Genomic DNA, 11,270 nt, shown 5'->3' on the forward strand with positions numbered 1-11,270 from the left:
TCAAACGGTGCCATACCGATACTAGCCTGAAAGCTGTTGTTGTAGGCAAACTCTACCAATGGTAAGTGCCTCTCCCACGTCCCACTAAAGTCAAGGACACAACCCCGAAGCATATCCTCAAGGATCTGAATAGTACGCTCGGACTGCCCGTCAGTCTGAGGATGATAAGCCGTACTAAAGGTCAACTTAGTGCCCAGGGCACTCTGCAAACTCTGTCACAACCTAGCAGTAAAACGAGGATCTCTATCTGAGACGATCGTCACTGGGACCCCGTGCAATCTCACTATGTCCCGAACATACAAGTCGGCAAGATGGTCTACCGAATCTCTCACGCGCATAGGAATGAAGTTTGCCGACTTAGTCAACCGGTCTACAACCACCCAAATAGCTTCACTACCCCGCTGAGTCCTCGGAAGATCCACAACGAAGTCCATAGTGACATGCTCCCACTTCCACTCAGCAATTGGCAAGGGTTGAAACAAACCCGCTGGCCTCTGATGCTCGGCCTTCACTTGCTGGCAAGTAAGGCACTTCGATACGAAAACTGCCACATCTCTCTTCATACCCCGCCACCAAAACTGGCGACCCAAATCTCGATACATCTTAGTGCCTCCCGGATGCACTGTAAGACGTGAATGATGGAACTCTCGGAGTACTTCCTCTCGGCAAGACTCCGGCACAAACAAACGGTCTCGGTATCTCACACTCAGCTCGGGATACACCGTCAAACCTTTCTCAGCCTTCCCACTGGAGATCTTCTCTCGGAAGGACTCTACCTCAAGGTCACCTCTCTGTGCCTCCAACACTCTAGTCACAAGTGTAGGCTGCACAACAACAAAAAACAAGGCCGCAGCCTCAACGGATTCGCCCAGTAGCAAATCAAACTCACCAAGAGCACCCATCATCTCCCATTTCCGGATGGCAATACAAGCTACATCACTAATGGATTTCCTACTAAGGGCATCGGCCACAACATTGGCCTTTCCCGGGTGATAGTGTAACTCAAAATCGTAGTCCTCAATGAACTCCATCCACCTCCTTTGCCTCAAATTCAAGTCCCTCTGTGTAAACAGGTATTTCAAACTCTTGTGGTCCGAGAACACCTCGAACCTCTCACCATAAAGGTAGTGCCTCCAAATCTTCAAGGCAAAGATCACTGCTGCTAACTCTGGGTCGTGTGTAGGGTAATTCTTCTCTTGAATTTTCAACTGACGTGAGCCCTAAGCTACCACTTTTCCCCCTTGCATCAACACACAACCCAAACCCTCTCATGAGGCATCACAATAGACTGCATAACCCAGTCCTCTCTCCGGAATAATCAAAACCGGAGCAGTGGTCAATCTAACCTTCAACTCTTGGAACGACTTTTCACAAGTCTCACTCCATACAAACTTGACCCCTTTCCGCGTCAATCTAGTCAACGACGAAGCTAGCCTGGAGAAGTCTTTCACAAACCGACGGTAATACCCTGCTAATCCCAGAAAACTGCGGATCTCAAACACACTCTTAGGCTGTGCCCAATCTTGCACTGCCTCTACCTTGGATGTATCAACAGACACCCCTTCCCCGGATACCACGTGGCCTAAGAATTTGACTTCCCTCAGCCAGAACTCACACTTCCCAAACTTGGCATACAGCCTATGGGCTCTGAGCAACCCAAGCACCACTCTCAAGTGTTCCTCGTGCTCCTCCTCTGAAGGCGAATAGATAAGAATGTCGTCCACGAAAACGACTACGAATCGATCCAAGAATTCCCGGAAGATCCGGTTCATCAAGTCCATAAAGACTGCCGGTGCATTGGTAAGCCCGAATGGCATCACCAGAAACTCATAATGGCCATACCGCATACGGAATGCCGTCTTAGGAATATCCTCCTCCCTGACCCTCAACTGGTGGTAACCTGATCTCAAGTGTATCTTAGAGAAACAACGGGAACCCTTCAACTGGTCAAACAGATCATCTATACGGGGCATAGGGTACTTATTCTTGACCGTAGCCCGATTCAACTTTCGGTAGTCGATACACAATCTCAAGGCACCATCTTTTTTTTTAGCAAAGAGGGCCGGTGCTCCCCACGGTGAAACACTAGGGCGTACAAAGCCCTTATCTAGCAATTCCTGGAGCTGAACTTTCAACTCAACCAACTCTGCTGGAGCAAAACGGTAAGGTGCCATAGAAATCGGCGCCGTGCCGTGCACTAAATCAATAGAGAACTCTATCTCTCGGTGAGGTGGCAAACTAACAAGGTCTTCGGGAAAGACATCCGAATACTCACAAACCACCCTCGGCAACACAAGTTGGGTCTCACCACACTCACCACTCTCAAAGCTGGCAAGTAGACCACTAAGCTCACTTCGCCCTCACGAATCATACCCCGGTGGAAAAACACTACCAACCCGGTCTCCCAAGAAATGGAACCACTCCCCGCTCAAGGTACATAACGTGACCCTCTGGCGGTAGCAATCGATAACAGCCCGGTATGACGATAGCCAGTCCATACCCAAAATAACATCAAAACCCTTCATGGGCATGACAACAAAAGGGAAAAGGAAGCCTATGGTCGGCGACCTCTATATCACAACCTCTAACACCCTGTTTCAAGATCAACTCACCACCAATGGGCGATACCACACAAATAGGAGATGCTAACTGTGCCAACTCCAATTCCAACACATATGCAAATGCAGCAGATACAAAAGAATGAGATGCACCCGTGTCAATCAACACACTATCAACCGAGTTACAAAACAAAAAAGTACCTCTCACTACTGATGGAGCCGATACTAGATCCTGCGCGGTAACAGCATACACGCGCCTTGTAGGCCCCTGATCCACCTGCTCACCCCTCAGAGCATACGACTGCTGCACTAACTGGGACGACGAAGCTCCTGGATTGGCCCTCGAGGCTTGCACAGACTGAGCTGGCTGAAATCCCTGCGTCTGCTTAGGACCAGACGCTCCCGATGTGGCACTCAACTGAGGGCAATACCTCTTCAAGTGCCCAGGCTGACCACACTGATAACAAGACAAAGGCTGGCCCCTGCCCTGACTCTGGCCCTGAGGTCTAGCTGAAGAAGAAGCAGCTCGCTGACCCCCTCCCTTCTGCGGGCAAACCGAAGACTTGTGACCCAGCTGGCCACATGAAAACAAGTCAAGCCTCCCTGATTACCTCTCCCGGAGCCTGCACTTGGCACTGGGAAGGTCGATCTAGTAACTCCACCCTGAGACTGCTGAGGGTTATAACCCCTCTGTCTCCTGCCATCACCCTGACCCTCCTGGCCCCGCTTGGAGCCTCTATGTTTCTCCTCGTCTTCCTCCTGCATCATGAGCTCCATATGAGTTGCAGCATCCACTAAATGTCTATACTCTCGGATGTAAGACCCACCAACCCTCAACTTGAGGCCCCGCCTCAACTTCCGCTCAAACTCGTAGCAACGACGTTCTTCGGACGCCACCAACTCAGGTGCAAACCTGGACAAACTAGTGAATGTGGCCTCAAACTCTGCCACAGACATACCCTGCTGATTAAGCCGGCTAAACTGATCCCTCAGTTTCTCCCTAGCCACTGCAGATAAGAACCTCTCCTGGAAAGCATTTACAAACGCCTCCCATGTACCACCAACACGAGCCTTCTCGTACCTCCACCATTGACCCGCATCTCCCTTCAGCTGGAAAGATGCCAAGGTCACTTTCAATGCCCCGTCCTCGATGCCAAGCATCTCGAACGTCTTACTCATTTGTTCCAACCACTCGTCAGCCTTCAGTGGCTCCTTTGGATCCCCAACAAACTCCTCCGGGTTAGACCGGAAGAACTCCCTCTTTAAGAAAGAAGGCCCTGCCTCAGCTGCCTGATTCCCAGCTCTGAGAATATCCAAAGCTCCTGCTATCTCTCGTGCCAAGGCACTCATAGCCTGCTGACCCGCTGGCTCGGCCACATTGGCCTGACCAACACCCTCCTGCACTGCCGGAATATCATCCGGTACAGGTACTTCCTGCCTCATAGGCCTACCACGCCTAGCACCTCTTCCTCGCCCTGACATCCTAATAAAGGCAATACAGAACGTTAGCACATTCACAAATGTGCCGAAACTAAACACTCACGTCCTAATGCATGGACAACTGTAATTCACTCCACGTAAGCACATAAACACATAAGCACTTACGAATTTCATCTCCGGATAATGATAGTCCCGAGGCGTTACTAGAGTTCCGATTAGAAACAGCATTGATCAAGTGCCTTTCCAACAAGACTCACAGAAACCCAAGGATCCAATCAACATCCTAGAAACTAAATCCCATACCCACATAGTCACATAAGCATGTTATCAATTAAGCACACAACATATGACACTACATCTAAGTCTCTATCAAGCGAGACAAACGCATTGTGATCCTAATCACTTCCCACGAACCCAAAGCATTCGAACCAGGTACGCTCTGATACCAAGTTGTAACGCCCTCAAAATAATAACGTTAAACCCATCAATATAGACATGCATTGATATATAAAAGTTCCACTTTCTTCTATTCATCAGAGTTCCATTACCAAAAGTATTACATGTTAACAACAAAAGCAAATGCCCTATAGGCTTACAGCTTTCCAAGTTAACACTTGGTTACAACAAAAGAGTACTAACTCAATTACACATTAAGCCCTTGGCTTGAATATACATGTAATACATCAAAGAAATAAAACAACAAGAGTCCGCCTGCCTCTAGCCTCCCAAGCTACGTCCTTGGAGGTGGCATGCTACCTGTACCTGAAAATGATGTTCCCATATAGCGTGAGCCACAGCCCAGTAGAAATATACTAAACCAAATATGAACAATGACTAAAAGATTAGCAGTTGATAGATGGCCAACACTGATACTTTCCCTTATCACACTTTACATTTTCATGACATACAAGTCCATATTACCATTTATTTTCCAATTCCTTTCAAATTCTCAATTTATAACCATGGCTCAGAACCTGGCCAAACAACTCATATGAGACAGTACTTTATATCAAGCACTTCCCCATTTCATAATAGATAAGCATACTAGCTATATCACACACCAACAGATAAGCATACAAGCTATATCATCACTTCCACAGATATGCATATGAGCACTATCACACTTCCAATGACAAGCATATGAGCTCTGTCAACACATTAATAGATAAGCATATGAGCTCTATCTGTGGAGTCCATCCCCTATCTCCTTCCAACACATCCGGTTTAGAGGTCCATCCCCTATCTTCCCGTAAACTGTGGAGTACATCCCATATCTCATCCAACACAACACAATGCATATAAACAATAATTATACACATCATCACACAACACATAAATTTAATGTATTATTTTAAACGTCATACTCAATGACACATTCCAGTGATTAGTTTCAGTTTGTCTAATCATCATGCATTGTCTACAACAATCAAGACTATCCTCCACCGATAGCCCAAAGCAGTTATTTTTATACAGAAAATAAATGCAACAATGGATATATAATCAACATTCCAACTAGGTGAGTGATAAGTAATCCAACTACACCCTTTAATCCCATATCTTTCCAAATCAATTCCTCATTTCTCATAATTAATTATGCGAATTAATTAACCAATGTAATTAGGGTGTTTTCCATAATTAACATTACAACCCTTAGGTTCCATTCTCATTAATGTTTCAACATTAATTCCACTTTCCCATGCCAAACATGCATTTTGCTTTTATATAAATAAAAACCCCAACTTTTGTAAAATTACACAAAGGCCCCAAACTTTCACAAAATTACCAAACCAACCCCAACATCTCAAAATACTAAAATTTAAAGACAAAGCTCATAGTAAGGAGTAGGTTATCCCTACCTCGAAGTTAGAGCTCGGATGGAGAAGAAGGCAAAACCAAAATGCTCCAAAGACCAAGATTCTCGGATCAAAACGACGCCCTCGACGATCCACACAACTTTTACAAAGGCCGAAGAGAAGGAGGGCACTCTAACTAGATCAAACCCTATAGAGAAGGGAGTTTCTAGAGAGAGAGGCTCTCAAAAAATGGATTTTAGAAAAAGTAGGAGAGAGAGAGAAAAGCAAAAAGTGATTTGAAATCACCCAGCGGATAACTCATGTACATATGACCCGCTCGAGCGGAGAACACAACGCCCGAGCGCCAAGAACAAAAATCTGAACACGCTCGAGCGCAATAAGGCCCGCTCGAGCGCCAAGACACAAGAATAAAGCACTTCCGCTCGAGCGCGAAAACCAGTCCGCTCGAGCATAGATTTCCCCCTCCCAGAACTTTTACTCTGGAAGTACTACCCGCTCGAGCGCTACCGCTCGAGCGTCAACAAACCCGCTCTAGTGTAAAAATCACATCTGCAGAAGTTTTTGCAGGAACTCGAAATACTGGAGGTGTGCAATACCCGCTCGAGCGTAAGAAGACCCGCTCGAGCGGACTGCCTAAAAACTGAACAACAAGGAATTGAAACCAAGGCCTAACCAACCTGTAACAACCTTCCTCAAAACATCCTAAAACTCAATCAAGTGGAATTAAAGGACGACAACAAGATAGATACCACTACCAGTTCACGGAACCGAGTCCGGAATACAACAGAACAGTAAAGGGACAACCGGGATCGCTATAACATGATTCCATTTCCAATTTCCTCCACACAATTCTCCATTGTGATCAATTTTCATATCCCTATCAATGTAATATCATGATACAATCCCAAGAGATAATATAACATTGCCAATGTTCATGTATTTACCACATATGAATCAACAACTTCCAACTTAGTCTTTTCAAGACAATTCAACAATATTCCTTATATAAAACGAACTTCCAAAGTCAAACATTTTCTTACCTTTCCAAAAATCTCCTCATTTAAATACCAACATGGCAATCCCCTACCAATTATCAAAACTAAAAATTCTAAGCACTAGGTTCATCAATAGCAATAACATATGACACCAAAGTGGGTTCAAGTTTTCGTTGATTTCTAACTCACATACTTTATCAATGAAATGTAATTACAATCTTTTCAAAACTCATCCCCATTCCAAACATTAAATAGAATCAAATTCTCATTTTTCTCATGCAAGTGAAATCTCGAGATCTTCAAGTTCAATCATAATTCTCAATAAGCATAAGTGAATATTCTAACATTTTATCAATTATATCAAAATCTTCTCTTGACTATAAACATAAAATATAATGTGAGTGTTCACTTTTCGATTATCAACATCAACCGTATCAAATTAAACCAAGGAAAAATAAATAAATAAATAAAAGTTTTGATAACTCATTCTTGTTTTAATCCAATTCATCCATTTGCTCCAAACGAGCTAAAATCGTATTCTTTTCTTTTATTGTCAAAATCCGTCAAAACAATTCGAATATCTCATATATGAATTTTAGGTATTATTCTGATAACATAACTCAACTAGTAAAACTATGGATCAAATATCATGTCACATCAACTTAATCTTGCTTATTTCCCCAAATCTCATTCTTGGTCAACATCATCACTTTTAATTTCGTAATATTAAAAGTTAGAAATTTAAACCCAATAACACCCCTTTAATTACGAAGGATTTTAAACATTAACCAAACAAATTTAATTCATCAAATTAGTAAATCCATTAAGTTCACCATCTTCCAAATTAATAACACCAAACATAAATTCACTTGTCTCATCACTCAAAATACCCCCCACATTTCATGCCTAGCCAATTTTCCCAAATCTCTACGAACTACAATTTTACAACTTTTTTAAAATTAATAAATTAATATTCACAAAACATCATGAATATCACACTTTTAGAGTCTTAAATCCCCAAATCACTCTATAATCTCAACTTAACAATTCACACCATATTCATTAATATCAATTTATTTTTCTTCTCAAAAATAAATTTCAGAACTCAAAGATGAGATAAATATTTTAACATTATTTTTCCAAAATAAATTATCTAACCATAATATGAGGTAAATACAACTCATACAATTATTTATTTTATTTCATTTTCGGATTTTTAACAAGTATTTCCAACACAAGATGATTTTTCCAAATCAATTTCAAAATAACAATATTCTTAACATTTCAATATAATTTCTTTTCCAAAAATTACCAAACAAAAATCTGAAAATATATATATATATATATATATATATATACCCCTAATATATGTTTAATGTAATAATATGAAGAAAGTCCCTACCTCAAATATGAAGAAAAACTAATCCGAAAATGCAAACATCACCTGATCATGGATCCGAGACCACCATTGCGAAGATAACGACGAGCTCTCCAACTTTCATTTACAACACTTTTGCAAGATCTAAAGACTCCCATTTCAAGCTCAAAGATTGAGCATCAATGGAGGGAGGGAGAGGGAGAGAGAGAGAGAGAGAGAGAGAGAGAGAGAGACATGCTGATATATATATATATATATATATATATAGAGAGAGAGAGAGAGAGAGCCAAACTCTCTGTTAATCAAAAGAAAAGCAAAAAGGAGGAGGAAGGAATGGGGGACAACCCCACGTGGGTGGTCTTTCCAAGAATGGGTTCTTTTCAAAAAATAATTTAATTTTTGTAATAATACCTCAGAATTTTATAATATAAATCATAAAATGACATAATTTTTCTCATCACAAAATATAACATTTTTGTACACCGTAAAATATAATATTTTGCTTAGTACGAAATATACACATTTTCATTCTTTATAAAATATATAATTTTTCACCATATGGTACACACCATAAAATCAACTATCAAATATTTATTATAATATTATATAATAAATAATAACAACTCCCAATGTGGTTACTACCAATCACCTAATTAAAAGGGGCCAAACAGTTAAACACGAATCATAAACAAGTTCAAATTAAATTAAATCTAAGTCATGGGCCTCACCCATAAGTCAAATATGGTCCAATTATATACCAAAATAGACCCAACATATTTATCTCAAAACCTGGTCGGAACACCCAAAACTAAATTTCAAATTCTGTTATAAATTAAACTGAACACCAATCAGTCCGTGAATTTTCATAAAATAAATACTCATCATTTAATTCTGAAAATTTTAAGCAACATGCTAGACTCATATGGGAACAACATATAACAATTTCATAATTTTCTGAGATCGGAAACTATTTTTAAAAAATACAAAACCGAACTATTTTCGCACAGAATTTACACAGCAATCAAAATTGAAAATTTGCTCAATTAAATTATGCACTGGCTATTTAAAAAATAAAAATCTGGGTCATTACAGACAATACCTTGTTTGTTACAATTCCATACAAGTGCAATAAAGTTCACAACTTCATCAACAACACATTAATTATAATATTTCCAAAACCAATCATGAAATCCAATACTTCCAGTCTAATCGTGTATCACAATTCCACTTCTTATTTTCTCAAGCTACCTAAGTATTTGCAACCAACACCATATTCCCATAAGCCTTAAGTCCCATCAATGGGGTCGGCTACATGAATCCTTCTTCTCCACTCGATTCTATCAAAGGAGATTCATATATCTATTTACTACACTAGCCCATGTCAATCTAGGTCTGCCCCTTCTCCTAACACTTCCATCTACCATCACTGTATCGCATCTCTTCACTACTATCTATGTTGGTCTCCATTATGTATGATTAAATCATCTCAATCTATTCTCTCTTAACTTATCTTCTATCGGTATAACTCCTACCCATTCACGAATATACTCATTCCTAACTCTGTTTTTTCTAGTCTTGCCACAAATCCACCTTAGCATCCTCATCTCAGCAACACTCATCTTATTCACATGTTATTTCTTAATTGTCCAACATTCCGTCCCATATAATAGCGTTGGTCTAATAGCCATTCTATATAACTTTTCTTTTAGTCTAGTGGGTACTCATTTATCACATAGTACCCTAGACGCACTCCTCCACTTAAGCCACCACATCTTAATTCTATGGACCATATCCGCTTCAATCTCCCTAGCCCAGCCGTTGTGATAATAAATCCTAAATAATGAAAATGTTCATTCTTAGGTAGTTCTTGATTCTCAATCTTCACTTTTCCTCTGCTTCTGTTGTTGTTGTTACTAAAATTACACTCAATGTACTCTCTCTTAGAGTCGCATGCCTGGGTAGAAACTATTGCATGCCCAGGGGTTACCCCCGCGCTAAATAGTTCAAACACCAAATCTTAGAGTCATCACCTAATCTTTTGGGAAAACTAGGAAACCCATGCTCGTGCCAAGACCACTGTTCATCGTGGCCAAATATGTCTCAGTTTGGAACCTTAGGTATGAGGGAGTAGGTCATTAATTGAGCACCCACATCACTCGATCAAAGGATTGGCCTCTACAAAACCATGATATAAATTTTATAGACAATATATGTTCATGTTCCGATTATTTAATAAATCTAAAAATTACTTTGTGAAGCAAACAAGTATAGACTATGTCGTTCATTTTGGAACAGTTTGATTTCATGAATTTTGAACGAATTTTGAGAAATGTGCGACTCACAATGAAATTGAGCCCACAAGCATAAGAAATCAACACTATTCCAAATTAAATGACACAACCTCCATCCACTGACAATCATAGAGATATATCATTTAAGCAAGTAACGACATGGTAGGATGTTCGACATAATAAAAAATAAAAAATAAAAAACACACACACAAGCGGGATGCTAAAACATAAACACTTGCACAATATTAACTGACATCCCGTAGGAAGCTGCAAAACAAAGTTAGAAAATATGCATAATCCTAGATGCAAAATTGTAATGCAGTATGTACATAAAAATGCGACTAGGGTTGGGAATTATTACAACACTAAATATTTACAAAACCGAATAAAAGACATGGGGTGGGAATTATTATAAAATAAAAGAAACGGGGTTGGAAATTATTATAACAAGTTGAATCTAACAAATCATATAAATAATTTATTTACATCATCTAAGGATAGGTAGCTCAGCCGACCATTTCTAACAAGCTAAATCACATGTAAAATAAGAAATAAAATTTAAAATAAAGAAATTACATCAGGTGGTTCAGCCAACCATTTCTAACAACGTAAATCACATATTTAAAATAATAAATAAAATTCAAGAAAATAAATAAACAGCATTAGGTGGCTCAGCCAACCATTTCTAACAAGCTAAATCACATATGTAAAGTAATAAACAAAATTCAAGAAATCAAAGAAATTACATTAGGTGGCTCAGCCAACCATTTCTAACAAGCTAAATCACATATTTA

The sequence above is a fragment of the Camellia sinensis genome, chromosome 1, assembly GCF_055761805.1.
Source record: "Camellia sinensis isolate YWXY chromosome 1, ASM5576180v1, whole genome shotgun sequence".
Taxonomy (NCBI): Eukaryota; Viridiplantae; Streptophyta; class Magnoliopsida; order Ericales; family Theaceae; genus Camellia; species Camellia sinensis.